Raw genomic sequence first — 6,970 nt, forward strand, 5'->3', positions numbered from 1 at the left:
ACTCACTATTTACTAATAGTGCACTAGTTCATGATGAGGGAGCTCTCCTAGAGGCGTGCGGTTCCTATGCAATTTTAATTCTAATGATATGCTCTAACTCCCCTAGAGCTTGTCGCAACATTTACGCAACGCCCTGCTATATATAATGTTTTTTAGACCTGTACATTTCGACAAACAATAGACTAAAAATGTCATTAAGACAACTTGGAGAAAATAACTGATTGCAGATTTGAAATCAGCGATAAGAGTCTAAGATCAGTTAAAAAATATCATTCAGCAGAAAAAGCAAATTTCCCTTAGTGTTATTAAATTTCAATAAAAACAACATTTAAATGCAACGTTGTAAATATATTTTATTAAAAACCTAAACGCGTTTCAGTGGTTCGTAACGGTACATCCTTATCAGTAGGATAAAATACAGGAATGGACAAACACAGATGATTAAAATCCGCCATTGGTTACATCATACCAGTGAGATAAATATACAGTTAAGAGAGTAAAAATTTTAATAAAAATTAAAGATTTAGAAATATTAGACAAATATGGTACAGGAGCAAAGCCAATAGAGGTTTTGTTTTTGATGAAGTATTAACTCTCCGAAAATTCAGGTCAAGAACTGAAATACATTTATGGCTGATATGAGATCATTGTTGTTGTCTGTATTGTTGACTTCATATCATCCATAAGTGTATTTCAGTTGTTCTCTTAGATTTTTGGGGGAGTTACTACATCGTCAAAAGCAAAAATTTGACCTTACTCATGTAATATACTTGTCTAATATTTGGAAATCATTAATTTTTTAATTTTTAATTTTTTTTTAACTATATGTCTATCTTTTAGGTATGACGTAACCTTAGTCTATTAATCATCTCTATTTTTACCATTCCTGTATATTGATGAAGGTGTACCATTGTGACACCGAAACGCGTATAGATGTTCAATAAATTTTTACCTTTTTGTGATTTTAAACGTTGTTTTTAGAGAAATTTCATTTCATTTCAAGAAATTTAATTTCCTTACTCTCGTAATTGTCTAATGAATTTTTCCTTCTGTTTCCTGAGATTGAAAATGACTTGCAGATTTTTTGAATAGTTTTGTGCATGAAATTACGGTCTAAACTTGGAGAGGCAGATATGGCTAGAAAATTGACTCTTTCCAAATTTTAAACACAAATGAAATGCCGATAATCTTTGACAGCTTTTCCTTATTAATTTAATTACATTTTGCTAGGCGCATGTGTTCACTGTCGTCAAAGATCTCAGCTCAACATTGAATCATAATATATTATAAATTTAATAAGGCAGTATTTATAAGAAGTTAAACTGCATAGTGTTTTTGTTGAGTTTAAAATACAGTATAATGTAATCGAGTTTAAGCAGGATTATTTTTCATCCATGTGGTTCAAATTAATACCATACTAAGGTAGAAGATATTTGAACTAAATTATTATTTAACAGGCTCCGAAATTTCAAACAGTGTAAAATTTAATAACAAATTGTAAAATCTAATAAAATTTGAGAATTTTTCGGAAATTAAAACTTTAAAACTGAATGTTTTAAACTGCTTCTCTCTAATTGAATAAAAAAATCTTAGCATGTTTTTATGGTAAAAATCTGATGTTTTTACTGCACTTGTTACACGTACAGGTCTCGTAAAAATTGTGTCAAGTAAGTAAAAGTGTCAAAACATAAAAATAATTTTAGAGTCATCCAATAGTTTCTAAGAAACAAAAATTTCTGAACTCTTTTGAGCTAACTGAGAGTTTTTTTTTAAATTACCCAGTTGTTAATTTTGTTTAGTTGCATCGTAGGATCGCAAAGCAGTTTTAAATCTTCCAAGTCTGGAAAAAAGTATCCATGAATGCTGATTAATTGCCTGTTTTTTTCCAGAAATATTTGTTTTTACCGATTACCGGATTTATATAGCTTTGTCTTGAAATTAACCAATCAGGAGTTGTCCTAGGAAGTTGCCCTCAAAAGAGTTGAACTTCAACATTTTAAAAAAAAGTTTTTGGGAATAAATAAATAAATGCATTTGATGAAATTTTATGCAGAGCTGTTGATTTCAATAAACAACTTCACACATAAAAACCGGAGTTAAGTGTCCCCAACATTTTAAAATTTCCAGAAGCTGAGAACTATTTTTTTGGAAATCGTCATATTATTGAATAAAAAGTAGCGTGACTGCTTCTTACTTAACGAAATTACACAAGAGTAATTAATATTTTTAATTGTATGTTACTTAAAAACATATAAATAAAGTAGCCAGAAGTAGAGTATTTTGTCAAGAGTTCATCCAGGTCTTAAAATTCTTTAAACTGTTCGCCTAATGATGCAATATGTTTCATGCACTGTAACACATCCATTTTTGACTCACTATTTACTAATAGTGCACTTTCAAAATTTTTGAGGCCTTTCTTCAATGAATAGTTAAGGTTTATTTCACGTGTAAAAAAAGAAATATTTTGTGTGTATGATCAATTTTTCACGTTTTTTAAGCATTTCTGATTTGAAAGAAATGAAAAAAACCTCTTACAACTTTAGACGAGGTATTGGAGAATAACCACACGCTAGTACTTTACGCTTCAGTATTCTTTCTTTGTAGTTCAACCCCGATATGATATGAATCCAGCATATTTGCTAGAACAACATTGAGTTTCTGTATTTAAATTTTTTTTTCCAGTCGCTATGAATCAAAACATAATGATTCAGCGATAGAACGCAGTGAAAATAATGTCATCCTCCATGCTAACAAGTTTTTTTCTAAACGAAAATATTCAAGGTTTGAGATATGAAACAAGTTAAAACAATATTAGGTGCCAGTTACTGTGTTACCTTTACTTCTTCTGTCTTATATTTTAAAAGCAATAAGTGCGACCGGAGTAGACGACATTAAGTTCTTTATAGAGCCGGTACCCCAGTGAAGTTTTGGAAACAAATCGGTTTCATGACTGATAAATCCTTCATATTGTTAACAAAAACAGAAGTGAAAGTGAAGAAACAGCACTGGTCCGAAAAAAACTCCAACACCCATCTTTATTTTTTTATTGCACGGGAGGGTATTTGCTTAAGAAATGGAGTATAGGTTTAAAACTAATCATGATACCTACGGTCATGTCCGTCTAATACATTACATCTATGGAATGAGTGCTGTATCTCAGAAATTACAAAATAAGTAGAAAGTTCTGTAAAGCTCCCCAAGAAAAACCTGGAGTATTTTAAATAATTAATACATTTGATGTGATAAAAAATATCACATTAAAGTACTGCAATTAACCAATTAACTGCGCCAAAAATGTTTGAGTCTATATAAGAGTACTAACTTGCGAGTAGTGCCGAGTTTTGTGCAATTTTTTTTTTATTACATTTAAGTTGTTTCCAACCTATTTTTAATTACAAAACAACTTCAGTGAGTCTTTATTAAGGTTCCTAGAAATGATAGATTTTGCTATTTTAAAAAATATGCCTGGAGAAATTATTATTTCATAAATAAGTGAATAAATTACCATAAATTTGTTACAAACTGTGATTATTTACTTTCAAGTGACTTCAATCAGTTCAAACAGAGCCGCGATGGCTCAGGGGATAGAGCGTTCGCCTTCCAATGTCTTGGAATGTAAAGATATTTGCCAGACAGTAGAAATTGTCTTGGAAAGTAAAGATATTTGCCGGACAGTAGAATTGTCTTGGAAAGTAAAGATATTTGCCGGAATGTGGACATTGTTTTGGAAAATAAAGATACTTGTTGGATTGAACACATTGTCTTAGAAAGTAAAGATATTTGACGGATTGAAGATATTGTCTTGGATAGTAAAGATACTTGTTGGATTGAAGACATTGTCTTAGAAAGTAAAGATATTTGACGGATTGAAGATATTGTCTTGGATAGTAAAGATATTTGCCGGATTGTGGACATTGTCTTGGAAAGTAAAGATATTTGCCGGAATGTGGACATTGTTATGGAAAGTAAAGATACTTGCTGGATTGAAGACATCGTCTAAGAAAGTGAAGATATTTGCCGGATATTTGGAGAAATTTTCTTGGAAAGCAAAGATATTTGCTGGATCGGAGATATTGTCATAGAAAGTGAAGATATTTTCCGGATTGGAAATATTGTTTTCGAAAAAGAAGACACTTGCCGGATTTTTCATAGTGTTTCGAAAAGTGAAGGTACTTGTCGGGTTGATATTGTTTTGGAAAAAGGAGTTATTTTCCAGATTGAATGTATTGTGTTGAAAAGTAGAGATATTTGTCGGATCGAAGATATTGTCTTGGAAACTGAATATGTTTACAGTATTGAAAATAATGTCTTGGAAATTGAGGATGTCTGCCATATTGGTTGACCGGTCGTGGAATTTAGGGCTGCAACTCTATAAGGCAAGTCGGTAACACTCTGGAAAGAGCAATTTAAACACGCAACTTCCTTCGAAGTCCATACAAGGCCTGAAAGCGTTATTAAATAAGTGAAAAATCGCCAAAGGAACACCGAAATTGTCCTATTTTTCAAGCATAAAATCACGTTGTGTCTGTGCATATTACAATAAAAACAGAACTTGAGGGCCCTACCTCTTATAAGCTCATTTTTTAATTCTATTTAATAATCACTGTTTTACACTTTCAGACTTAAATAACAGTCGTGCTGCATCTTGCATGCGTTTATAAAAAATATTGTTACCCTAATTAAAAAAATTAATGCAATTTAGCATTAGTTTTTCATAATTATTTTAATAACATTTAGAAGAGCCGTGATGGCTCAGGGAATAGAGCGTTCGTCTTACTATGGTCAGTAGAACCGGGTTCGAATCCCAGTCCATACGAATTCCGCATCCGGCTTGCACCGACCACAGTGCTGACGTGAAATATCCTCAGTGGTAGATGGATCATGGGTTAGAATCCCCTTGCCATCAGACTAACTATGGGAGGTTTTCGTGGTCTTCTTCTCCATGTAACGCAAATGCAGGTTAACTCCATCAAAAAATCCTCCACGAAGGTGAATTTCTTCCAATACCCTATTCAGAAGTTCCCTTGTCTTCTGGATTGTTAAAAATTACAAGGCTACTGAGTTGAACATTAGTAGTCGTAAACCCAAAAAATTGGGTCGGCTGTTCAACGACGGTTATAAAATTAAATAAAATGACATTTAGAGACCTTTAATGGCTCAGGAGATAGAGCTCTCACCTCTCAATTAAGTGACCCGGGTTCAAATTCCTGCAATGGTGTTGGTCGATACGAATTCAGCACTTCGCTCGCACTGACCGCAATGCTGACGAAAATATCCTCAGTGGATGACGGATCATGGGTTAGAACCCCCTTGTCATCAGCCTAAGCGTGGGAGGTTTTAGTGGTTTTCCTCTCCCTGTAAGACAGATTCGGGTTAATTCAATCAAGAAGTCCTCCATGAAGGCAAACCCCTTCCAATACTTAATCAAGGAGTTGGTCATCTGAAGGGTTTGAAAATTACAAGAGTGCGGAGTTAAACATTGGTATTGTTGAACTCAAAATTGGGTGGGCTGTTCAACGACGGTTATAAAATTAAAATAAAATAACATTTCAGAGCTTTGAAATACTCAGTAGACTTTCTTTCCTTCTGTTAATGCATTTTTATTTGATTTATTTGACAACGTAAGGGAAAGTAATAGTTTAAAAAGTTGATAATAATCATTTGTGATTGATAGAAAAAAAAACAGCAATGAAAAAGAGTATTAATAAAAAATAACTATCATCGATTACGACTATCACATTGAATATTGCGGTTAACTGTTTACTGCATTTACCTACTATGAAGTTTTTGTTTTATTATCGGGCATAAATTATCATTAAATTTTGTTTCCCTTTGTCTATTTCGATGTAAGTTTTAAAAAAAATTGTCATCCGAATAAAGATTTATTTGAATCGCAGCTAATTGCATAGCACAGTAACTAGAATGATTTTAACACAAACTATTATTTCTGGTCTCTCCATTAAGAGGTATTTTAATAATTTTATTTAAAAAATAAAAAAAAAATCATTAAAAGCTACTTATTAAGAGTCACAGAACATTTTACTAAAAACTTTTTTTTTTAAATAACGAATTGGAATAACGAATTTCTAACGAATTGGTGATTAATTATGGCAATAGTAGAACTTAAAACCATTAAAATATTTATCGTCTTGAGAGTCAAACTTTAAATAATTGTAAAAAATGTCATTTTTACTATGAAATTGGCAGCTTAGAAGAAAGTGATAAAATAAATCATTTATGTGATTAATTATTTTTTTGCACATTTCAATGAATTAAACTTAATTAACGTTTTTTAATTATTGATTAAAAAATTATATTTATAAGTTATTATTAATTTTTACATATTGTTGGATATTTTTATAGAAAAAAATGAAAATGTATGAAAAAAAAATCCCCCTAGACTCAAATAATAAATATTTATATGCCATACTGCACATTAAAAGTCACTTCAATCAGATTTCGTATTTTTCTAATAAATTTTCATTGTAATAAAAAATTACGGCCAATGAGGTTAAATCCAATATTTTTACTCAGACGATTGCTTTATAAAGGCATACAGAAAAAAAAAATGTCATAAAAGAGTATTTAAGTGAAAAATGTCACTGAATGTTGTCTAATATATTGGACGCGCGATCTCAGGAGGCTAAACAGAAAATTAGTCAATAGGCATTACACTGAATAATATCAATAGGAATGTCAATAGGCTATTATGTCCAGCACTTGTTGTGTAGACTCTAATAACTTAGTTTTTTTATAAGTATTCTAATAATATAAATATGCGTAAGTGACGTCAGGGAGAAAAAATTCTGGTAAAATTAACGTACTGCAAGATTAAGACATTAATAAAAAAAAAAAAATAAATAAAAAAAACATAATTTTCTTAATAAAATCAAAATTTAACTTTAAACCATTCATTATGTAATTTCTCAGTTCATAATGTAACGCTTTACCGAAAATTCTGAAGTTTTAA

Source organism: Parasteatoda tepidariorum, chromosome 3, assembly GCF_043381705.1.
Source record: "Parasteatoda tepidariorum isolate YZ-2023 chromosome 3, CAS_Ptep_4.0, whole genome shotgun sequence".
Taxonomy (NCBI): Eukaryota; Metazoa; Arthropoda; class Arachnida; order Araneae; family Theridiidae; genus Parasteatoda; species Parasteatoda tepidariorum.